The sequence below is a fragment of the Macaca thibetana genome, chromosome 2 (assembly GCF_024542745.1).
Source record: "Macaca thibetana thibetana isolate TM-01 chromosome 2, ASM2454274v1, whole genome shotgun sequence".
Taxonomy (NCBI): Eukaryota; Metazoa; Chordata; class Mammalia; order Primates; family Cercopithecidae; genus Macaca; species Macaca thibetana.
The window spans coordinates 9,574,840-9,600,520 of record NC_065579.1 but is presented as its reverse complement, the minus strand read 5'-3'; the positions used below and the strand labels follow the sequence as shown (position 1 = coordinate 9,600,520).

General features: G+C 39.7%; 2 protein-coding genes across 14 annotated transcripts in view; one reads left to right on the top strand and one right to left on the bottom strand.

Annotated features, from left to right (window-relative positions):
- The window catches only part of LPP (LIM domain containing preferred translocation partner in lipoma), a 739,054-nt gene that overhangs the window by 523,448 nt on the left and 189,925 nt on the right, over positions 1-25,681 (top strand). The window lies entirely within an intron of this gene.
- SST (somatostatin) overlaps positions 1-25,681 on the bottom strand; it is a 1,150,223-nt gene that overhangs the window by 998,056 nt on the left and 126,486 nt on the right. The window contains exon 1 of one of the 4 annotated variants that reach the window (XM_050779311.1): positions 24,919-24,928. The exons of the other annotated variants lie outside the window; for them this stretch is intronic. The gene's annotated coding sequence lies outside the window, so the exon portion shown is untranslated. Of the gene's footprint in view, positions 1-24,918; positions 24,929-25,681 lie in introns of those variants that run through there. 4 annotated transcript variants of the gene reach the window in all.

Sequence of the window (25,681 nt, the reverse complement as noted above, 5' to 3'; positions counted from 1 at the left end):
AAGATGACTTCACGTATCATTTACTTAGAAATTATCTTTGAAAGGATCATTGTGCTGTTGTTAGCATAAAAGAGCTTCTGTAAACGTCACCCCAAACTTTGAAATTTGGGAAAGTCTCATTATGAAACACAAGTTTTATGTTTCATACTCAGAGCTGGAGCACTGACTATCTTCCCAGGTGCATTTCCTTTTTTTTTTTTTTTTTTTTTTTTTTTTTTTTTTTTTTTTTTTTTTTTTTTTTTTTTTGAGACAGAGTCTCATCCTGTCACCAGGCTGGAGTACAGTGGCAGGATCTCTGCTCACTGCAATCTCCATCTTCTGGGTTCAAGCGATTCTCCTGCCTCAGCCTCTCAAGTAGCTGGGACTACTGGCGTACACCACCACACCCAGCTAATTTTGTAGTTTTAGTAGAGACGGGGTTTCACCATGTTGGCCAGGATGGTCTTGACCTCTTGACCTCATGATCCACCTGCCTAGGCCTCCCAAAGTGTTGGGATTACAGGCGTGAGCCACCACAGCCGGCCGCATTTCCCTTTTGTACACCAGGAGCTACCCAATGCCACAAGTCTTTGTTAGGATGCACAGTTCTTTGCTCACTCTGCCTGGGACAGTGGCTCAACATCTCCAGTCCCCTTTGAGTTACCTCCAGAAGGCTCAGGAAGAGCCTTTCCCTCCAAAATTTTCATAGCATTTGATCTACCCTTCTCTAAGATGAGCAGCTTTTGTCACATTGTACCTAGGGTAAAGATTTTTAATGCCTTATCTCTATACCATCTGTATGCTCCCTGAGGGCAGGATATGCTTCTAATTTATTAGATTCCCTTAAGAAACTACACCCTGATGCACATCTCAAAGTATGCTCTTAGCTAATATTTATGGGAGGAAAAAAGGAAGGAGAAGGAAAAGGAGGGAGGAAGGAAATAATATAATTGCAGAGAGTTTATGTCTGGGACCCTTGTGTAATAATGTTAAATAATACTTTTGACTTCTATGCCATTTTTCCATATACAAAATTCTTTCACATTTATTTTCATCACTATCCTGATACTGTTTGCCTAATATGTAGTATGTATGTATGTTTTTAATCTGTGTGTATATTGTTTGTCTCTCACACATACAGCACCCCCAACACACACAAATCCAAATTCTACAAGCACAGGGAGTTTGTTGTGTTCACTATTGTATCCCCAGCACCTTGAACGGTGCCTTTCAAGGAGGAAGAACCCAATTCACGTTTGTTAGAAGAGTGAATGACAATATTGCCTCGTTTGATCTTCACCATAGTCCCGTGAAGTGAATACCGTATTCATACTGTATCTTCCTTTTTTGCAGATGGCAAAATTGAGGCCTTGAGACCTGCTCAGGTTTGCATAACTAGTTTTTGGCCATGCCAAGATTTGAATTCAGGTTTTTCTATTTCCTTATTCTCTCCTTTTTGTCTTCTGGGAATTTGCTATATTAATAGCAAAGCAAGAAATGTCACACAAAGAAAAATTGTTTCCAATTTTAAATTCATGATGCATATGCAAGAAATTACTGACTTTTCAATCCAATGGTAACACAGATTGTGTGATTTTTTAGGAGGAAGAGCCTTTCTTTTCCATCTCTTGCGTTTATTAGCATATGTGTCCGTGCACACACATCCACACCGTGCAGCTCTCACCTTGTACTTTTCCAGTCTGAATTCCTTTTGGAGGCTGTCCCTGCCCTGACTATCCCAGGTGCCTATCAGGGCTGTGTCGTGGTCAGGCTAAGGCCAAGCAACAGGCAGCAGCATTTGTTATGGTTACCTTGGCAAGTGAATGGGGTTTGAGGGAAGCTGGAGAGCAGGCACTTCAGGAGTAGAACTAGGCTGGTTTGTTTTTGTAAAAAGTTGATATTCACCCTAATTGTAGCTCATGTTGGCAAGCTGAGTAAACACCCATGCAAATTACTAAGTTGTACTGAATGTCCAAGGATGTCAATAATCATCTTGAAATCCAAATAAATATATTTTTTACTGAAACGGAAGCCAGGCACCACATGCAGTTTCTCTCCGTCATTGGAGACAGATTTGGCACATATGTACGAGACACAGAAGGGCGACTCTTAAGGCCCTAATGCATACGGGAAACTAGGGATGTGTATATCATCCTTGGCAGCAAAATAGAGGTGGGGCAGCCATCACTTTCTGTTCTCAAGCACCTCTCTTTTTTCCTGTATTTTAAAACAGGATGACCACAAAGAAGAATAAGGTATACAGTAACATCACATCCTAAATTGAAGCATGAGGGAAAGCTAGCATTGGTTTTTCATCTAAAGCCCATATGGGTAGGAATGAGTCAGTGCAAAACTGTATAAAGGTGATCTTAAGTAATGTTACCGACTCTGTGGCAATCGCTGTGAGTAGCCCAGGAACTCTGCAAGGCCTATTTTTAAATTCACTTAGACCAAGCATAATGAGGTAAAGGGATTTCTACACACGTTCTCAAGTTTAGTTCTCTGCCCGTGAGTCAGACTGTGGGCCATGGACTCGGCTTCTCAGTGGCGGCAGGACTCACTTTTTCCCCTTTTCTTTCTCATAAATGACTTAGGAGACGCACTGGAGAACCATATGTGCTTCTTTTACTGGAATTATCTTTTAAGGAAGTACTGATTTCACCTCCTGTACATGGTTTGCTGAGATGGCCTATTGGGGTTTCCCACCAGTCCACAACTGGAAGTTTCTATTTGCACATTTTGACTGCTAGTTCTATATTTAGTCAAAAGCCTGCCTTTTGCCTGGTTTCTTAGGGAAACAATCTGTAGGAGTTGCTGTGTCCATTTGCCTTGTTCACTTGGGTATCTATTTGACTGTACACCCTGATTATTTCCTAAATTAACAAAAAGGCGCAAGGCCCCAAATGAAGGAAGACCCCTTGTAATTTGTTAAGAAATAAGTTTATGAAAGTGAGTAGTCAGGAAATCAGAGTTATGTTGGGGGGTGGGTGGTGGGGAGCATGGTATACATTTGTGTTTGTATGTTTCTAATTGTCTACACATTTACGGCCTACTGTAACAAAGCCATTGTAAGTGTACAGTGGGAGGGTCAAGAAACCTTATTCTGTAGATTCAAAGACATTATGCATACAATTTACACATAGGCATAAAAATATCCCTTCAAAGACCCTCCAAGCTATGGTATAGTTGAGGAAACACTAGACTTGAAGTCAGGAAACCGGAGTGTTGTCATTTTAATCTCAGGCTGTATCAGAGTGTGAAACAGAGAACCTTGTGTTGTTTTTTGTATTTGAACTCTTCGTGCTGAAGATTCTGCAGTCAAACTGCAAGACACGTACGCATTGGCTGATCAGAAATGACATAACCATTCTTACTGCACTGAGTTGATAGTCAATAAACAGTCTAATCTTAGGTAAATGTTTGCATATTTTCAGACTTTTAAAAATTTGAAATCAACCTCTGAAGTTCCATTAGATAGTTTTATCACGGACGCACCAAGTTCCATGTACAACAGTTTGAGAACCATTAAGCTACAAAATTTCTAAAATTTTCTCCAGGTTCTCAGTTGCTAAATTCTCTCTTGAACATTTTTGGGGATAAAAAAATGGCAGAAAAAAAGAAGAAAGTATGCCTTTTTACATTATGAAACACCTATGTTCACCTTATCCATGGAGTTACGCCAGTGAGTCTCATGCCTATTAAGTTCTTCCATGTTCCAAAGGTCTTTCTGTACTTGAAAACTCATAGGTAAGTCAGGTCCTTCACTGATAGCTCATAGATAAAAACCACTTGGGAGAGGGGCTGTCCAGGTCTTATGTCAAAACATTGTCACACACACTGTTAGGATTACAAACGGAGCCGTCAGCAAAAAGAATCTGTTGTTTCATTTAATTACTTTTCCATAATGCATTACCAGAAATTTTTATGTAAATACATATTTTATTCCCTGAGGCTTGTCAATCTGAGACCTAAATTATACAACACCGGAAAAAAAATTATTTTTATTAGTTCTCTCCCTGTGTTACTGTGTCATCTCTCATGCATGGTATAGGATGATGATGGTACTCAAACTTAGCCAAAGACTCTTTTGTTGGGATTCAATCTGCAGAATTAATGAAACAAATATTTTAAGATCCCTGATTATGTACTAAAAGCATATCACTACACTACTGGCTAGTCAGTAATTGGTGCCTCAGAAGAGTTAGGTATTTATTCATTTACCAAATACTTACATGTCAAACACTGTTCCATGTACTTTCTTAACCCATGTCATTGTTAAAACAGCTGTTTGAAATGTGAGTACTGTGATTATTTCCATTTTGCATTGAGGAAGCTGAGGCACAGAGAAAGTAAGGAACCTGCCCAAGGTCATGCCATCAATTGTAGTGGTGCAAGACAGCGGGCTCTGAAGTACGTTCTCTCTATGACTATCCTGTGCCCTGGGGGAGCGAGAGAAGGAAGAAATTGTTTGGGGCCCAGTGAATTAATGAACAAGATATCTGACTAGGATCTGAAGACTAGTCGAATTGACCCTACAGAGAATGTTTGGGAATGGCTGGCTGTTGGTGTTCATAGCCGTGAGCATGGTATGAGCCATATCCTCGGTGTGGAAAATGGTCTCTATGGTTGTATTGAGAGAAGAGCAAGTGAACTGGTCTTGAATAGGGTGTACATGTAAGTAGAAGATAAGATTGAAAACAAATTTACTGCCAAAATGTGAGGGACCTTGAGCCCCATGCCAAAGAGTCTGTATACCTTATCTAATTTGTTTAATGGGGCCACTAGGCAATTACGGGTCCGAGACCAGCATGGCAAGAATGCCTTCCATCCACAGCAGCCCTTGATGTGAGGTCAGAAAGCTAACTGCTAAACTTGCAGTCCTGAGAGAACACCCTCAAATGGATAAACCTAGCTAAGCAAGCTGGACCGTTTCCTTGGGAATTATTCACCTCTCCATCAAAGAAGGAAGCTTCCAGAATTTAATCCATTTGCTTTAGCGTAACGTGGTGTCCCATTACCACGAATACCGAGTTGTATACATTCTTCCCTAGCTCCCTTGAACAAGCTTCTCTACTTTTCTTAAAGAAAATAATTATCCATTTATTACTTATTTATTATTTATGCCCTTCCTATAAGGGGATGTCCACTCATTAAGATCCTTATTCTTCCTCTATCATGATGATGTACTGATGTAGTCAAGGCGCTTCCCTGGCCTAACGTGTATGAGGGCAGGCTTTAGAGTTTGACAGTCTTAAAGCTAGAGTGGTGTCATGCATTGCTCACCTCTCTAATCCTAGATTCCCCCAGTGTAATGGGATAACTACCTTTCCCATGAAAATTTTCAGATTTTTTAATATTAATAATGCATATGAAATACTCAGCCCAGAGCTCTGTACAAAATGTTATCCAATAAATATAGCCATTGGTATTATTAATAATGTTATTAAATATTGAGAATGAATCCTACCAAATTGCATGGCACTTCCAGTGGCTGATTCTGTTTTATGTAGCCACAGGCCTTTACCAAAGGCAATGGCAATAAAGAGAGGGTACAGCAAGATCTAGACTCCTCTAAACTAAGGTGACCCACTTCAGCTTGTCCCCACAGCTTCTCTTGCAACTTTCACCCTATTAGCTGTTTCTGGGGAGAAATGTAATGGGCATCATCGATGCTGGGTGGATGAACCATACCCCAGTGATATTCCAGAGAGTGAAAAAGAGACGTTAACACCGGGCATGACTTCCTATGTTTAACTTGCAGTTCTTGTCTTACGTTGCCCATCAGAATTATCTGTGGTATATTCTAACCATATTCTTCCTAGACCTCACCCCTAAAGATACTGAATTAGTTGTTCTGGGGGATAGAGTCACTGCTATGCTTTAAGCTTCCCAAGCGATTCTGATGGGCAGCCAAGACTAAGAATCTATGATTTAGAAAGAGGATGGGAAGCCAAGGAGGCCATGGGAAAGCTCTGATGGTGACTATGGGAAGAATCAACATAAAACAAGCACTCGACAAGCGGGCATCTATTTGAAGCCTTGCTTCTCCTGCATTCATTATCTCAGTGTGCTGTTTAAAAGCAGCACAAAAAAACAAGGAGTGAGGACCTTGATATCAAGGATGTGAAAACTACTTCTAATCTTCATTAGATATTAGGCAGGGGCTTTAAGACTTCAACTTGAGGGAAAAGCTAAGGCACCTGGTATATGTGTGCTCAGGTGAAATATTTGTACTGATTGAGGGCTTCAATGTCAGGCTGTCTGAAAGGACACGATGTCAACAGCTCTGCTGTGCTTGTGTGTGAGTCTTTAAATGAATGTATCTGGTTATAGCTTATCTCTTTTCTCCATGCTCCCTCATTTCCAATTCCCAAGTAATGGAGATAATCTAGTTCAGTTTCTGCTGCTTTATTTTGCAGTTGAGCAAACCCACTGATGCCTGTGGTCTAGATGGAGGCAGATTTCCTATCTCCCCCTTTCTAGTATACCATAGTCTGTTCTAATGCTGGGATCAAGGATGGAAGTGCTAATTTGAGAGCATCCCCCACTTTCTTACTGACTGATATGGTTTGGCTTTCTCCCTACCCAAATCTCATCTTGAATTGGGATCCCCATGTGTCAAGGGAGGGAGGTGACTGGATCATGGGGGCCCTTCCCCCATTCTGTTATTTTGATAGTGAGGGAGTTCTCACAAGATCTGAGATTTTTAAGGCAGTTTTCCTTGCTCTTGCTCGCTTCTGTCCTGCCACCTTGTGAAGAAGGTACGTGCTTCCCCTTCTGCCATGATTGTAAGTTTCCTGAGGCCTCCCTAGCCATGTGGAACTGTGAGTCAGTTAAACCTCTTTAGAAATGACGATTCTCAGGGAAGTTTTTTATGGCAATGTGAAAGTGGACTAATACACTGACCCTTTCTTACTAACTCATTGGTCTCATTTCTTGACCAAAGCTCTGAATATTCCCATACCATCCTGGCTAACCAGGCATCTTACTCCTTTTTTTTTTTTTTGAGACAGAGTCTCGCTCTGTCGCCCAGGCTGGAGTGCAGTGGCGCGATCTCAGCTCACGGCAACCTCTGCCTCCTGGGTTCATGCCATTCTTCTGCCTCAGCCTCCTGAGTAGCTGGGACTACAGGCGCCCACCACCTCGCCCGGCTAATTTTTTTGTATTTTTAGTAGAGACGGGGTTTCACCGTCTTATTCTTAATGGTGTCTGAGGTGTTTTTGAAAACACAATTCTTACCTTAACTGCCCCAGGCACCACTGCAGAAGCACCATGACCTTGCTGAGAGGCACTGCAGGCCAAATGAGACTTAATTTTTCCAAAGTACTTGGGAGAAGAAAAACAATAATCTATATGATGGGCTTTTGGCCTAAACCCATATCCTTTAGATGATGGAATTTGGCAGAGCTCATATTCTGGTTTAAAGAAAAATGTTTTGTTATGATGTCATTTGCCTAATTAATAGGAAAAGAGGATTGAATTTTCCCTATGCAATGTCATCTAGCCTTTGAAATTTTAGAGTTAATGACTCAACTCAATTGTCCTGTCTTCTGTGAAACCTTCCTGATACCTTCAGTTGGATAAATCTACCCTTGGTATTCATAAGACATTATATTGATGCCTCTGATATTATGCAGATATATCCCTTCTTGGCTTTGTTTATCCATTCAATAAACATTTGTTGAACACCACCTATATGCCAAGATAGTTGGAAGATGGAAGTGTGGTACACAGAAGATGTGGAAGGGAATCACAGAAGATGAGACTATGAAGCCAGGTCCTTCAAGAACTTTCTAAGTAGTACTCAGGAGTTTGACGAAGAGGAGCTAGAAGAGGTTTGTGAAGACAGATGAGTAATATAATTAGATTTGTATTTTATGAAGGACAACATCTGAATATGGCTTATTTATTCAGCAAGCACTTATTAAGTGCCTTTTGCATGGTAGACAACATGCTTGATGCTGAAGATACAAGAAAAAATTAAAAATGGTCCTTGCCCTCAAGGAGCTCACAGTCTATTGAGTTTCCTTTCTGACTTTCCCACTAGATTGTGAGCTCCTGGAGGGCAGGCACTTTTGTTCATCCAAAAAAAGAGCATAAGTTTCAGTGTTAATCCTAGATGACAATCCCACCTCTATTATTTTCACTTTATTCACATCTGTTAACTGCTCTGTAAATCAGAGCTAATACTGCCTACCTCATCAGGGAAAGATTAAACGAGAAAAGGATGAGATGTGATTGACAACAGCAGGAGCTCTGTGTATGCTTTCCTTCTCTATCTCTGTGCCTGGTACATAGTAAACATTCAGGACACTTCTGCTGCCTGCTTGGCTTGAGAGCCTGTCTATGCAGCCTCAATCTTGGGAGGATTTCAGCCTGGGGTCGGCCTGGCACCCAGCTATGGTAGTTAGCAAATCTATCCTCAGCTCAGTCAGTGATCAAATCACTGGCTCTAGGCTGTAAACTAACAGGGCCGGAATTGGGTTCTGGACTCTGAATCCCAGGCATGTATATTGCAAAAGTCAGAACCAAAGTCATAGGAAAATTATGAAATTTCCTTTCTGGCCAAAATGCTATTATTTCACCAAGTGCAACAAATCTTCTTGGCAGGAAAAGCTGATTTGCTTGTGCTTTGTGTAATCAATTGTATTTGCAAGTGATGGAATCCTTCTCACAGTTGCTTAGAGGAGGTGTTAACCACTACTCTACTCTCTATTTCTATGAGATCAACTTTTTTAGATTCCACACTTGAGTGAGATCATGCAATATTTATCTTTCTGTGCTTGGCTTATTTCACTTAACATAATGTCCTCCAGGTTTGTTTGACATTTCATTGTTTTCAGAGAATTTTCACAGTTCATTATCTCACTTTACAGTTTCTAATAGTCTCTCTGAGGTCCATATGGTAGGAATTAGTACCCTTTACTATATTTATTGAATCACAAGTGGGCGGAGGAGTGGGTACAGTTGAGACCCACAGAAGTGAAGTGACTTGCCCAAATCCATGTAGCTTATTGTGCTACCTGTTTGTTAGAGGTTTGCTGTCGTATCAGAAACTAGTGAGACAAATATTAGTAATTTTTGCCCCATTGACACATGATGGTATATAAGGAATTCTGAACTCATTTTTTTTTTGGCTCAATAAGTGACCTTAGAAAATCCAGAATGGGATTTTTAAGATTAATATCCTTCTCTGACCTGTGAAATCACTGCATTTTTTTCCCGGACTTTATCACAAGGTAACCCAAGATATTGCCAATATTTACATGTGACAAACTCTGAAAGATTTGCATAATGCTCCCAAGCGTCATCATCTTCATACCTTCCTTGTAAAGTGCAGATGGAATTGACCAGTCTAGAATAAGCAGGGGGAGATGCAGAGAGATTACGTGACATACGCTAGGTCATGTGACTAGCATGCAGCAGGCTTGGGGCGTAACTCCTAGTCCTCTGACTGCCGAGCCCAGTGTCCATTACACTACATGACGCGTCAGTATTGCTGTTTGCTCGGGGTTAGGCTTTTCCTTTGGAGGTTGGAGCTTGATAACTCTAAATCGATAAACTTCTTAGTATGCCATAGTAATGCTAGCAGGAAATATTTGTTGAAGCAAAAAATACGTTGTTTCAAGGGGTCTGCCCCCTGAAAGAGAAGGTTTTTCTTTATTTGTGGTTTTACATCTAATTTTTCTAATGTCTCAAAAAACATTCTGTGTTCCTTTAATCTACAAGTTGGAATGGAGGCAGTGCCCTAATTTCCGTGTTTCCTCTGAGCACAAGCAATAGCACATTTTAAAGGATGATGAAGAGCTGTGTAAAATGTAGATGGGTTCTATAAATACTTACCACAATCCCTGTAGTCAGACCCTGGTAGAAGGAGACAATAGTCACGGTGTTCTCTCTTTCCACATTCTTCTTCTTCTTTTAGGGGTGGTTTGGTAGTTAAGAACCCAGTTGCTAGAACCAGACAGACTTAGACTTGAGTCTTGCTCTACCTGTACTAACTGTTAGATTTTAGAGAACTCCTTAATTTTCATGGGCCTCTATTTGTAGAAGGAGGCTAACAATATTATATGTAGTTTTTAGAACATTCATGTAGTATAATCCCCATGCATTTTAATTAGGTAATTATGGGTTATCTCTCATGACTGTTTTTATCTTCATCTAAGACCCTTTCTTTCTTCCCTTAAGATACTTCTATCCATATTTTTCCCTAGAGAGAAACAGTATCAGCTGCTCCTTCCTGTCAGTTTAAGCTACTGTGTCATGAGTATTTTGCATTTCTAAGTTTATCCTTACCTTTATCATCAAAGTGCTGACTGATGCAGTATCTGCCACCGTGTGCCTGCTCAGTAAATACAATTTGGGTTAAACTTTATTCATTTTTAGTTATATGTGCAATATAATGACATAGCTAAAAGTTTGAAAGTAGAGAAGGGATAACAAATAGGTACTGATAATGCCACTCTTGTAATACTACATGTAGCGGACTGGTGAGGGCCGTGGACTACAGAGTCATACTAGAATCCTGGCTTCAACGCCTTGAGTGCTCTACTTAGAAATCTGTGCTTTAATTTCCTTAGCACTGAATGAGGGCAATAAAAGTAACCCCCTAATCAAGATGCAGGGAGGATGAAACACATCTGAAGCATCTGGAGTAAGGCCTGGCCCAAAGTTTAGCTGTAATAATAAAAAGGTGGGTAGTGACAGTGACAATGATGATGGTTTGTGTGTCCCTTTAGTCATATTGATATTCACAAATTACTTGAGTAGCCCTACTTCTGCTATTTGGTTTATTTGTGGCAAGAAATGTGTGCATTAGAAGATTGAAGACGATTGTGCCCACTTGAGGAAACTGGACCAAGAGAGGTGAAATGATTTCCTAAGTAGCACCCAGAAAGTTTATGATAAAGAGGAACATAGAACTCTAGCAGCCAGGCTGCTCTATTCTTATTTTCTGTATACTTTTCTTGTTGGAAAAGGACACTGTTGACTCCTAGTTACCATCTAACATTGTGGTTCAAGTTACAGAGACAGTAAAGCACAGGAAGTTCTTTCAGTCTGGCTTTTATGCTGGCTATGTGTTTTAGTGCCTCATATCCACTGAAATGGAGGTACTTAAGGAGTGGATGGGAAGTACTCCTGGAAACTCACAGCTAAGCTTTTATGTAAAGACAGCACATTAGAAAAAAAAAAAAAAAAAACACTTTTTATAACTTTATGGAACCTGCAAAAACATCTTGGCTTCCTTCAAGATGCTTGCTCCTCGAGTATCAGCATAGCCCTTGTAGAGAAACCCCAGGGTACCTGTATTTCTCCACCCTGGCCTTGCTCTGAGCATTGGGTTGTTAGCATCAAAAAATCACCACAGCCACATTGATCCTGATTTTCTTCAGCCTCTATAGAGCCTGCTATGCCAGGGTCCTGGGTAATCTGCAGACAGCTGCCATCATGTAGCCTCATATATGGGTTAACTTTACGAGCAAACAATTCCCTCACCTTTGAGACATTACTGAAATCTTCATGCCCAGCACAGACAATGAAACAAACCAAAAAAAAGGGACATAAAGGTTGGAGGTCATTTACATTTGCATTTACTTGAAAGGAAACATGCTAACTTGTTGGCGTGACTCACTTTTTCGGGACTTCACCTGGAATCTTGTTCTTGCTAGATCTCTGGATATGCAAATTCCACCTTTGTCCAAGACCTAGTTCAAATGCCACCTTTTCTTGAGAGTGTCCCTTCATCTCCTGAGCTACAACCATCTCCCCTTTCTCTGTGCTCTGATAGCACATGATTAAAACATTTTACTTTGGATTGATAGATATTTTTGTGTGTCTAATATTTTCTACTATATCTCCTAGAAGGCAAGACCTACTCAATTTCTTTAGCATGGCACTTACTAGGCACTCAGCAAATACACTTTGAATAAATGTGTTATTTGCAATCATCTCTTCAGGTATATGTAGTTTTTGTGTTAGAAGCTTGCTAGGTTGCATCTTGCAAGAGAAACAGTGTGATCCTTCACATGTTTGATGTACTGTAACAACTAGTTACTTGTTCTTCTCTGAATGACTTTCTATGCAAGAAGCACTGGAGGCTGAGTTCATACATTCAGCATTGTCAGCAGAATTGAGTCTTGAATGACCTGGGTCAGTCATTGCATTAGATGATTTGATTAGGAAAAGAATAAAGCCAGTAATAACTTGGTTTCTGCGTATTACCTAGGATATTTAGAATGATGGAGATGGAGAAGCATTTAGAGTTTTTGATGATACTCATGGTGGTATTCTAAAAATAACACCTTGTATATTTATGGCACGTAATTACATGAAACTCATTTTATTCTCATTAGAGTGATACCTTGAATCCTGTTCTTTTTGGTCTTAATGTTTGGTGATTAGAACTTGGGAAGCAATTTCTAGAACCAGAATGGTTGGGTACAAATCCTAGCTCCTTCCCATACCAGCTCTGAGAACTTGGGCAGAGTATTTAACTTCATGATGTCTCAATTTCCTAATCTATAAAGTGGGGCAGCCAAAGTACTTATTTCATTATAGTATTTGAGAAGTGGGAGGACATAATGCATAGTGATTCTACAAATATTATTATTACAACCACCAGGCATTGAATAAGGCCCTAAATCATGAAACTTTCACCATTTAACAGAGATATTTCTCTCTGTAAGGCATGTTATTTGAGAAATTGTTGTTGAGATGAAAGGGGGCAGGCAAGATAGAGGCCAACTTGATGAGCGCTTTGAACTCAGCCCTATCAACAGGAAGACCATAGGGCGCATGGACTGAGGAGAAACACTCTTTGTTCATCGAGGAAAAGGCAACTTGCAAAGGGATGGCACCAGCACAGCCCGACAGAATTCTCTGTGGGCCACATCTGTTCCTGCCAGCTGTTGTCGGTGTGTGTCGACTCGCCAAGAATAACAGCAATGATTTTCACTTTATAGCAACTTCCATCTTGGGATCTCAGAATGCTGCATAAATGTAGATTAGGGCTCCCAAAATTTTTGCCAAGAATGAGCATACTTTACAGAACATCAAGAGTGCGTCACTCTTCTGAGTGACTCTTTAATGGTGCAAAGAGAACTAAACGAATATTGAATTAGACCTTCTTTCCTGATGTGAGCTTTCTTCTTGATTTGACTCCTTATTTTCTAGATGACCTTGAATCACTCAGTTTCCCTCCTTGACTCTCAGTTTTCTTCTTATAAATGAAGGGATTCATATACTACTAAATGGTCTCCAGTGTCTTTTCTGTTTCTGAAATTCACAGAAAGCGGGGAATCTAAAGGTGCCTGCCACATTTTAGAGAGGCCTAAGTTGTTGTAGAATTGAATATTTTCTTAGCATTTTATTTATGGTGTGGCAAGAACCCAGCAGAAAATTTTTCAGTTTGGTCACTGGAAAATGACACAGTCCTTTAGCTTTTAATGTGAAAGAATATTAGTATCATTTACATGTTTTTCCCTTTGCCCATCTTTAGGTACAGTACTATTGATTATTTTATTTTACTATTTTAAGATTTAGCATTAGTTCTCTAGCTTATATCTCAGATTGATAAAGGAAGTTGTCTTTCGAAGAACAGTTCAACTTCTTTTGATGAGTCAAATGAATGAATGAAGACATTAAAAATAACCATGTTGGCCGGGCATGGTAGCTCACACCTGTAATCCCAGCACTTTGGGAGGCCGAGGCAGGTGGATCACCTGAAGTCGGGAGTTCGAGACCGGCCTGACCAACATGGAGAAACCCCATCTCTACTAAAAATGCAAAATTAGCTGGGCGTGGTGGCACATTCCTGTAATCCCAGCTACTCAGGAGGCTGAGGCAGGGGAATCACTTGAGCCTGGGAGGCAGAGGTTGCTGTGAGCCGAGATCGCGCCATTGCACACTGGGCAACAGGAGTGAAACTCCATCTCAAAAAAAAAACATGTCTCAAAGCCTTGCACTCAGACCACCTGCATCAGATGAGTTGGGGGAACTTCTAATATTTTTGGTTTCCATCTTTGTGCACAGAGGGAATATATCATTAAAAAATAATGTTTGTCTGTAAGAAAGGTTCTTTTGATAGTTCAAGACTTTGTAATGTATGTGAAATTCCACTACAAATAAGTAAATCTCACTGACAAAAGGCAGATGAGTTGAGAGACTGAGGCACTTTTGTTGCAGTTAAGCATCACTTTCTGGAATTGATGACTGGATTTAAATCCCAGGTTCTCCACTTATTATCACGGTAATCTTTGTACTCCAACTTTCTCATTCGTAAACTCAGAATAGAAGCCACCTAATGTGGTTGCACTGGTGATTAAATAAGTTACTCAATATAAAATATTTTGAACCCTGGCACCTACTAAGCGCTCAGAATACCGTATTTACACTCTTGTAAATTATACATAAATAAATATACAAATTAAATACTACTGTAGTTCTACCTTTCAGAGTTTGTGGGAATGGATAAAAGATTCCTTCGATATGACTACTATTATTTTAATCATGGTCAGTGATTGATTAGAAATATTAAATGTTGCTGGTCTTTAGATTCACTGTCAGAGCATGCTGTTTCTTACTCTCAGCTGCAGTGCTGATAAATGACACTGAGTCATTCATATTCTCTCATCCACCTTCCTGCCACATTTGAAAGACATCCATAGCTCATATTCGACAGACTGTGTGTGAGCATTTAATACAAATAATCGTGCGCCACCATCAAATGTTAGCACATGCCACGTGTCTTCTTAAGTATTACTCACAATGGCTCTCAGATAAAGGCATCTACCCCGCTCCTCTGCCTACTTTCCCAACTCCATTTACAGGTGAAGACACTAAGCGGCGGGGGAAAACTTGTGAAATGTTATACAAAACTAGAGGTATAATTTGGCATTTGAACCAGCTTGTTCTGCCTCTAAAGCCCACACTTTCTCCATTATACCACAATCAATATTTCTGAAAGTAAAAAAGGCCACATTGGTCTCCAACTTCTGGTTTAATTAGCATCATGCTTTAATCAGTGAGGTTGACTGTCTTGATTAACCTTTATGATAGACCATGTAAGTTTCGTATTTCTAAATGAATATATAGAGATGGCTATAAATCAGTGGAAAAACACTAAGCTGGAATCAAAAGACTCATGCCTAACTCTTGGTTCTGCCACTTAATATGGGTATGATTTTGGCTAAGTCACTTAAAAAACCACTAACTTGGTTTATACAAAAAGAAGAAATGATTTCATGCATTGGAAAATATTAAATAACCTAGTGTGTGCGTGTTGCACCCAAGTATCTTTTGACTGTAAAAGCACAGAAAAAGGTGAAGGAATTTTAATCCCATGATTGATAGAGTAGAATGCCACCTCAGTTCCTCTGAATTCTGTCCCTCATTCAAGTCCTAATTCAAGCTCTTTAAGCACACGGTACTCTCTCTCTCTGTCTCTCTCTCTGAATCTCTGAATCTGTATCATCCATTGATACACTTGAATAATATTTATACATCATAGTATATCTTTAAGGATGATATTAGTTTCTTAGTTGGTGTAGGGTGGACCATCTTATTTAACTTAGGGCTCATGCCTGTAATCCCAGCACTTTGGGAGGCTGAGGCAGGCAGATCACTTGAGGTCAGGAGTTAGAGACCAGCCTGGCCAACACGGTGTAAAAATACAAAAATTAGCCAGAAATTGCTTGAACCTGAGAGGTAGTGGCTTCAGTGAGCTGAGATTATGCCATTACTCTCCAGCCTGGGCAACAGAGAGAGAATCCGTCTAAAAAAACAACAACAACGACAACTCATGAAGTAAATTCTATTTACCCCATTTTATGTTCGAAATAACTAATTACTTAGTAAAATTAAGTACCTTACACTGGATCACACAATTGGAAAGTTGTCGATGTGGGATTTGAACCCAAGTAAACAGACCCTAGAACCTATGTATCTAAGCCATACTGATTACTATCAACATTCAATTTTTGGCTTTGTTCTTTTATTTCTCCTTCATATACCTTGTTTCCCTGACTGGATTATAAATTCCGTGAACTGGATGCATCTCACTCACTTTGATGACTATTTTAATGCCTAATTAATTACTATTATTTGTGGATAATTTAATATAGATTTCATCAGAGGCTATAGTTTGCTACACTGCTCATACACTGTAGAAACAAGGACCCTTGACTTTTTTCTCTTCTTTGGCTATAAGCTTATCTTCTCACCATGTTGAGATACTTTGATTTGATTTTCACTGGTCAAGCAAAAAAACATGTTCTTGTTATTTTCACTTAGGCACTTTGTCGGCCTCCCTGCTGAGGCCCAGAAATTCAGTAGAAATTCAGTGTGATCAGTGTGTCTGTCAGAAGGTAGGATTGCTTGCCTAGGGTGGCATTGTTATTGAACAAAACACATGCCCTTTCTTTGCATCCTAAGTACCTTGGATTGCTGAGCAAGAACCACTCTGACTCAAATGAAAACCACCTTGTGTTAGGTGAAATATGGGGAGTTAACCATTTGTTTGCTGGTTTGCATTTCCCACGAAAAACTCAAAAACAGAAATTTACCTCGCCATGGAAAGTGATGTGCCAAGCGTCATATTTGCATATTAAAACCGAAAACTGATTTGCATGTTATTTCAGTGTCTTGTGTCACGTTCAGGCATCTGTCAAGCCCACTAGATAGAAACAGCTTGTACAGTAGGAAAGTGTTTTTGTGCATATCACACTGAAAATCTAGGTGCCTTATTTTTATCAGCAGCTTGTCCACACTTTGGCTCTCCAATCTCTCCTAGCTTCATACCTGAAAATACTAAAGAAAAGTCTGGAACCCTGTGTTTTATAAAGTATGTTTCCTGTTATTTTCTAAGAGCCATCCATTTTTATAATATTCTGTTTAGATAATTTTAAAATTATAAAGAGAAAAACTCAAATTACTCTGAATATCACTATCCTGACATAAGACTTGTTAACATTTGGATGTATTCACTTCTAGTAGCTGTTTGATAATACTTACATAGGCAAACACATACTGGCACTTTTGCATGTATCTTTTTATACATTTGTAATTATCAGATGTACTATGTTAATATCTTCTCATTTTTTGGAAATATAATGGCAAGAATTATGACAATCCAAGTATCTAAAATAACAGATTAATAAAATCTTATTTTGAGCAGACAGGGAATTAGAACCAGTCAGGGCTGGAGCCGTGGTAACAGAAACTCTGTGCCGTGTTTTTGATAGTGCTTTATTAAAACTGTAGCTTGTAATTGAGGATGGTTTTTCTATGGGACAATGCATAGAAAGCTGTGCATTGTGATAAAACCTTTTCTCCCCAGCATTAGAGCAACTAGTCCATTGCATTCTTCCAGGCAACCCAATAAAGAAGAAACGTGTGCCTGGAGTCACCGCCAGGCATGTGCGGCACAGCAAAGGCCAAAACACGGTGTTAGTTTGAAAACCCAACCTTGACTAATGGTTCATTCCATTCATCAAACTTTTATGTCATGGGTCTTGCCTAGGTGAAGCTATCGATGGAAATAGTGTCTTGGAATTCTCTTGCCTTTATTATGTCAAATCCCTAATGTATAACATCCATAAAACCTAATTAACGGGAAAAACTGAGTGTGTGTTTTAGCCATAACATTGTGGAAATAGGTTATTTTAGCTTCACACGGAGCAAATAGAGATCTTTTCACCCCACAGAGACAACTCGCTTTCTCCTTAATGGAGGGCCCACATGGAGGTTTGGAGGGAAGGGACACTGAAATGAGAACTGTGAATAAGGTTGGCAGGAGATCTTTGACCTAAATTCTCCTTGACTCTGAGGATCTAGCGCTTCTGCTCTGCTACTCGCTTTTCTTACTTCTTACCTATCAGGCAGGATAACATCAGTGGTTGTACCTTGTCTGCCGAAGCCTAAGGGAGGCTGCTGTGCTCTAAATAGCCAAATGTGAGCTTTACTTTACTATTTGTCTTTTGGTCCTAAAGGCAAGAATGTACAAGAGTTAACAGTTGGAGAGGCAGCAAGGCATACATTCAGCAAATGTCATGAATTTCAAGATTTGTAGCTAAAAAGTACTCACAGTAATTACATCCCTTGCTAAAGCAACAATTAATGTGAAATTCAGGTGCTCGACACTGAAGTCCTTTATCAGCAGATAGGAAAGTGGAGAGTTACTGGAGAGATCTCATTCTGCAATCATTCTTCTTCCAAGAAGAAAATCATCTTTGTTAGTGGTTTCTAAGTTGTCCCTCCTGATAATTATAACTGACATTTATTTGATATTTAATATTTTACAAAGTTACTTCATATGAATCAGATATTATTATCCTCTAGTTTATACATGAGAAAATCAACAATAGAAAAAGAAATCATTGGAGAGCTTAAGTAGTGTCTTAAACATCAGGCCTAAGAGCCAGATGCTCTAAGCCTAGGCACTATTATGGCTGCCTTGACACAAGGAGACGGAGAGAGGTGGGTGGAATAACATCACTTTCTCCCAGCTCAGCCTAGATAAAACCCTTGTATGCAGAGACCGGGGCCCCCTGACTGGATGCCCAGGCCTTTTCCCAGCTGCAGTAACTCTTCCAATAACTCCTCCTGTCTGTAATTCAGAATCATCCATCCTTGGCTATGACTCCAAATTTGGTTTAAGAAAAGGCATTTTAGGGGCATCGATGCATGGCATGAGAAAGGGAATATGTGGAAGTAGAGGTTTTAAGAAAAATCAAGACTTTGAAAGTTGAAGATCAGCTGGAATGAGTTTCAAAGCAAGAATCAAACTTTTAAAGTCAGAATTTCTGAGTCTTCCTCTTTGTGTCCTTACAATTCATTCTTTAAAAGAAATGGAACGTAAGAATAGAAGAACCAAGAGCATGCTCTTCTACTCGCAAGGAGCTGTGAGGAATGTTCATTTAGAATATTTTAATTAAAGTACTCAGGTATCCACCTTCCACTTCTTTTCTTCTCTGTGGCCATTGCCTTTAACCTGAAGCAGGAAAAGGTATCCAGCAAATCATCTGCCCCTGGCCAGAAGGGGTGCTCCTTCCATTTAAGCAGTGAGATGTTGAGAGTAGAGTATGATTCAGTGAGAGTCAAAAAGTAGAAGCCGCCACAGGAAATTGCAAGCTGCAAACTTGACACAGCTAAATAGAGGGGGGAAAAGAACGAAAATATCAGAAATATATTTTTTCTGGCAGGCTTTCAGCTCTAAAACGGGGCTAATTCTACCTTTTGAAAAGAAGATAATTTCAATGTTTCTTTTTTTCAAGAACACATAATTGAAGTTATTTTCCCTCTGAGGGAAGGAACCTCTTGTACATCATTACAAATGGACAAGAAAAATGAGCAGCCCTGGTACCGAGTGATAGAGTATTCATTATCCTGTAATCTTTTCGAATATCTTGGCTGCCTTTTCCCGGTGTTTTATCTGCCTGAGCGGTGCTTTTCTGGTAAGGTTCAGATTTGCAGTAAATTTGACTTATCTAGCACTATGTAACAAAGAAATCAACAGCAGGTAAGGACTCAAGAAAGGAAAATGATCACACTAAGGTCAGCCCCAGAGGAACTCAGGGGGCTGACATTGCGACAGATAGTGGGTGTCTCTTTTGTAAAATGGATCCTTAGCACACAGGTTAAAGTAGGTAAACTGTAGTAACGAAGATGCAAGATATGGTGTAGTGTTTTCCAGGAGCCATTTGCACCTCAGTGCAGGCTGTTTCCCATGCTTCCTTTTTCCTTTAGAAAGGATGACGGATATTTTTCTTCTCCACTCAGAAAAGGGGCAGTGGGATGATGAGGTGATTAACCTTTATGTGTTCTCGATTTCATGCCCGAAGTGTAGTGAAAGTTCAGTAGGCTGCAGAAACCCTGTGACCTGCCCATTGCTTACTCAGATCCAGAATGCTGAATGAAGTTCTGGATGTTTCAGGGGATGCTGACAACTGGCCTGAGTCCTCTCATAAATGGAAACCTCTGTCATAATGAGGTTTCCACTTACTCAGTGTGTCTATTTTTGTAGACTACAAAGGGTCTGTAAATATGAATATCTGTGATTTCACTCTAAAGATTGGTAATGATATGTGTCCTGCATACTATGGGCACAAATGGGCACAAAAAAATGATAGAGTAGAATCAAAGGAATCTTTGAAAATAGCATGTTACACATAAAGAAACTGAGGCTCAGAAAATGGAAATGATTTGAACAAAATCACTGGACAACTTAAAGGCAGAATTAAGATGAAAGATATTCTGAATAGTCAGGTCTTCTGTATTTATGGGTTTCTATGTAAGAATATATAATCAAATACCATGAAGTGTTATACAAATATGACGGATATTGTTATATATGTTATGCTTAATCTAGTGGAGTTTCCTTGTTCATCAAGGATCCTATTCATGTGTATATTTTGTTTCAGAAGCAAGTCTTCATTATTGCATAGTCCCACCCATAATGTTTACCAGGGATTTAGACCCAGATTTGGCTGTAAATTTGGCTTCATATTAAGTATGTTCTTGAATGACAATCACCTGGACCCCTAGCAAGAAAAGAAGAATGGCAAAGAAGAACCAGTTTTAGATCATTTCAGCTGAAAAAAAAATCTTTATTTTAAGAAAGAAAAATACAGAAACATGGAAAGAATATAAAGCATTCACTTTCCCATGACCATGACTTTCAACCATTAACCTTTGAGCGTATTGTATTGCAGTAAGGCAGGTCAACCTGGACAGTGAGTGACTTATCTCCATGTGGTAGTTCAGGGCCCAGTCTCCATTCTTCCTGTGTCTCACAAGGCCACATCTAACCGCAAGGAGCATGGGAAATGTAGTCTAGCAATGTACCCAGCAAGAGGAGGAAATGGATTTTGGTGAGCAGTTAGCAGGCTCTGCCATGCTTAGTAAACGTCAGTCCTTTTAAAGCACATTAGCCACTAAATTGCTCAGTATGCCACGATAGCTGGCTGCTTTTTTTTTTTTTTTTTGAAAGTGTCAGTGGCCTTGGTATTAGAAGATATTTGCCAATACACTTACTTCAGAATCATGACTTTAATAAAATCAGCTCCCATTTTTAAATCTCCTAATGACTTCCTGTTACTTAAAACAGTCTTGGCATTGACCATATCCTACTTCTCTTTTCTTATCCTAGTTCTGTTTTTCCTTTTTCTTTTGTTTTTTGTTTTGTTTTGTGTGTGTGTGTGTGTGTGTGTGTGTTTGTTTGTTTGTTTGTTTGTTTTGAGACAGAGTCTCACTCTGTCGCCTGGGCTGGAGTGCCATGACATGATCTTGGCTCACTGCAACCTCTGCCTCCTGGGTTCAAGCAATTCTCCTGCTTCAGCCTCCTGAGTAACTGGGACTACAGGCACCCACCACCACGCCTGGCCAATTGTTTGTATTTTTAGTAAAGATGGGGTTTCACCATATTAGCTAGGATGGTCTCGATCTCCTGACCTCATGATCTGCCTCCTTCGGCCTCCCAAAGTGCTGAGATTACAGGCGTGAGCCACTACGCCTGGCCTTTCCTCTTAACAGTTTTTTAGATATACATGTTCCTCCTGGAATGCCTTTAACTTTTTTCCTTCTTTCTTTTCTTCTTCTTCTTTTTTTTTTTTTTCCATTGGGTGATACGCAATTTATTCTTCAAGATCAAACTAATAGGTCTTTTTTTTGGCAGCCTTCTTCCATCTCAGAGCACTGAATTCATACTTGTGTTTTAGAGCTTAGACTTTATTGTAATTGCCTATTTGCATGCCTCTTTCTTCCCAAACTGTGAGTTTTTAGAGACAGCATCTCTGAATAATTTGTCTTTATACTTACAGTTCTTGGCACTTGGTAATCCCTTGGGAAATTTATGTAAAGACAGTTTTGATGGTGTCCTCTAAAGTCTGTCACTCAGTAACTCACCTGTGGATCATACATCATTAATTTGCCTTTAGTAAGAGATTCGGGTATTTCAGAAACAAACATATTAGTGATTAAGAGTGACACTTACAAGAATGCCTTTTTTTTAAAGAAAGGTTTGTTTCACAATGTCTTTGTTTTGCTATTCAGCAGTAAACCTCCACTCTGATAAAATAAATCTTTGCTTAGATAATAGACTCAGATTAAAATCCAAACTGCTGCACAGTAAGAGAGCTAGAAAGTCTTGAGACAATGATCTCAAAACCCTGAGAGGCATTGCAGTGTAGAAGCTTGTCCAACTCAGCACACCCCAGTTTCAATGTTCTGCCGTTTTTAAGCAGGGGTACCCCAACGAGGTTGCTCGCTTATCTTCTCAAGTCTCTATTTCCTCATCCAGAAATAGGATTACATGTCATACAGGGCTATTGTGTAGGCATTTGAGATTTCATATCAGTAAAAGCAGGCACCTTGAAAACGGTCTTGCAAATATGAGGAATTAATATGCTACAGTGAATACGTTGCTGATACAACTCACACTTCTACTTTTGAAGAAATGAGAAACAAAATAACACAAATCGTTCCCTTTCAGCACCTCCCACCACAAATATTCCATCCTGTTTTGTTACCCATACAATATGCTAGAAGTCACTTATTCACAAATAAGTTGGACACGTTTGCTCATTTTTCTTAGGCGATATTGAGCCCTAAACCCTACTGAGAGAGAGGTATTAGAGTAGGTGTCTGATTAGGACAGTGAGAATAGTGCTAGATGACGACTTCTAGGCTTGAACCCTGAAAGTCCTAAGCAGTCTTCTTTGGTGTGAGAGACACCTCTTAACTGAGGAACGCTGTGTTTTCCCTAGTATGTATTCCACAGGTGTTAAGTATTCTGCACTGGGTTAGTGACAGCTGTGGAGTGGAGGTGGAGGCTGTTCTCTAGCCAAATAAACTTCAGAAATACTGGAAGAAATGATCTCTCAGAATCTTTCATCATAAGGAAAAACAGGAATCCATAATTAGCATTAGATAAAAGAGTGGAATCTAACAGAAAATAGCCTTTCCAAGTGTTATTTCAGAAACAGCATAGCAAGCAAATAGAGTATTCAGAGAACAAAAAGAATGATACGTTTTTCTCAAAATCTGTGAAATATTGACAAGGTAAGTACTTTGAAATTAGATTTATACTTAAAATGTAAGTGCTAAGAGTAGAATCTAAATTTCTGGCTTAGATTGATAAAGGACAGAATCAGCCTCCTTGCTGCCTTGTTTATGTTGAAAGGGAAACTGATATTAGGCTGAGACAATGATAAATTGTGTCTGTTCTCTGAGGGTCCACCCTAAGACTGAAGACAGGAATTATCAAGTTTTCTCTAATAGTCGCTTGGCTTAATTAAAACAACTCGCCCCACTATTATTAGAGGTAATATTTTATACTTTTTTAGCACTCCGTCTATGGGAAGCATTGTTTGGTTGGGGAGAAAAATGCATGGCGCTTGGAGACAGGTGACACCATATTTTGGGCTCAAGGTCTCCCTATATTGCAAGCCTGGAGAAAAGGTGTAGGTCACTTTCCCAACCTCATTTTCAGTTCTGCTACCTGAACTGTAATAATCCACTCCCTCAGAGGCAGTTTGAGAGATTCAAAGAGATCCTCTTTGTTACAACTGTCTGAAAGTAGTTAAACTCTATCGTGAAATGTGGGTTATCTCACTTTAATTCTTACAGAGACTGTGAGGTACCACTGGCAAGTCCATTGATAGAAGAGAACCTGAAGTTATGAAAGGTTGACAAGCTCACCTAAGGATGCCCAATGAAGGTCATAGTCAAATCTCTGTCTCTAGCCATAATGATACTGCCATATAATGTATTCCTTTATCTCTGGCCACCAGTATATTAGATAAACTCACCATCTCATTTCAGTCTCGCTGCTCTCCCATTCACCCTCTACTCCAGACAGAACTTTCTAAATATGATTAGAACACTCTTCTAAAAACACTTACCGTGGTTTCTAATGCCTGGATGTTTCTAACTGAGAACATGCAGATATATTCCTTGTGGTCTGTGAACTTCTTGAAATTGTAAGTAAATTTTGTGTACATTACAGATACCTTTGTTGGTTTGTTTGTTTGTTTGTTTGTTTTTGTCGAAAGACTGTTTAACACATTAGATTTTGAGACGTGTCCATGTTCTTACCCAAGGCCTGGAGCCCCTAGCTCACCAAGAAGCCCTAAGCGTGTCAGCATGGCATGGAAGCAGGAATTAACTGACCCTTCCTACTTTTCCACCTGTCCAGACCGAAATATTGAACCACTTGCAGTTTTTCCCACTCACACCAAACTACGTCTCAACTTTGAAACTGCGCTCCTCTCAGGGGCCTTCACTTGGCCTGGGTTGGAAGCTCCAGGACAGTGAGTCATGTCCAGCATATCTTTATCACTTGAAGTCATCATGCTTTAAAAAATTGATATTCATGGATTACAAAAGTAGAACTACATGCTGTACAATAAAGAAACAAATGTAGAAAGTGAAAGTCCCCTAAGATTCCACCTGCCAGAAAGAATCTCCTTTAACATTTTGGTACCTGGTCTTTATATAGATCTGTAAATAAACTGTAGTTACTCTATCCTATTCTGCAGTTGGATTTGTTGTTTGCGAAACGTGTTGTTCATCTTTACAGGCTTGTTACGTAGATTTACAATGTATATGTCTATCATTGTCTATTTAGATGATTATTTTGCTGGTTAGTTTACCTTGTTAGTCCTTGTTACTCCTCTCAAATATGGCTCCTGTGACCAGCCTTCATCATTTAACTTTATCCACTTGTATGAGTACTTCTGTGCAATTGTCCTGGAAGCAAGTCACATATATGCAATTTTAACAATACTGGCAACCATTCGTCCAATGTTCATGTTTATGCAGACACCTATTAATATACTATGCTATATATATATAGAAATAGAATCTCCCTCTGTCACCATCGCTGGAGCACAGTGGCACGATCTTGGCTCAAACTTCACCCCCCGGGTTCAAGTGATTTTCTTGCCCCGGCCTCCCGAGTAGCTGGGATTACAGGCGTGTGTTATCACACCTGGCTAATTTTTGTATTTGTAGTAGATACGGGGTTTCACAGTTTTGGCCAGGCTGGCCTCGAACTTCTGGCCTTAAGTGATCTGGCAGCCTTGGCTTCCCAAAGTGCTGGGATTGCAGATGTGAGCCACTGCGCCCAACCTGTGCTTTTTATAATTAATCGTTTGTGGATGTTTCTCACCCCACTAGACTGCAAAACTCTCAAAAACAAAGGTTGTGTGTAATATATCTTGATGTCCCTCCTGGGTTCTCACAGAAGGTACACAAAATAAACCTTGTAAGAATGAATGGACAAAACAATAAACAAAAGAACAACTGAATAATTCAGTAGCTCCTCTAACCCTCATACCAAACTCATATGACAGGTAATGTTTACAGTTCAGAGGAGGTCCTAGGTTTAAACTTTAATGTTTGTTAATAAATAAGTCAGTCAAGGATGAACTCTTGTCCTGACTTTACCAAAACTAGCCCTCCCTAATTTTTGGGGGGGTCTGAGTTTCCCTGTCTCACAAAGAGGAGATTAGAATAATGGTTCTTCAGATCCAGGCAAGCAACTCAATTTTTTTGTCTGTAACCTGAGCATATGCCATAGTTTACTCATCACTGTCTCATCTCTAATCCAAATTGTTCAACAATGCAATAAAATCTCAGGCTAAGGTTAGTGACCAACATAAAATATTTTTGGCCTTTTCGGCCTTCTGCATATCTGTACTTCAAA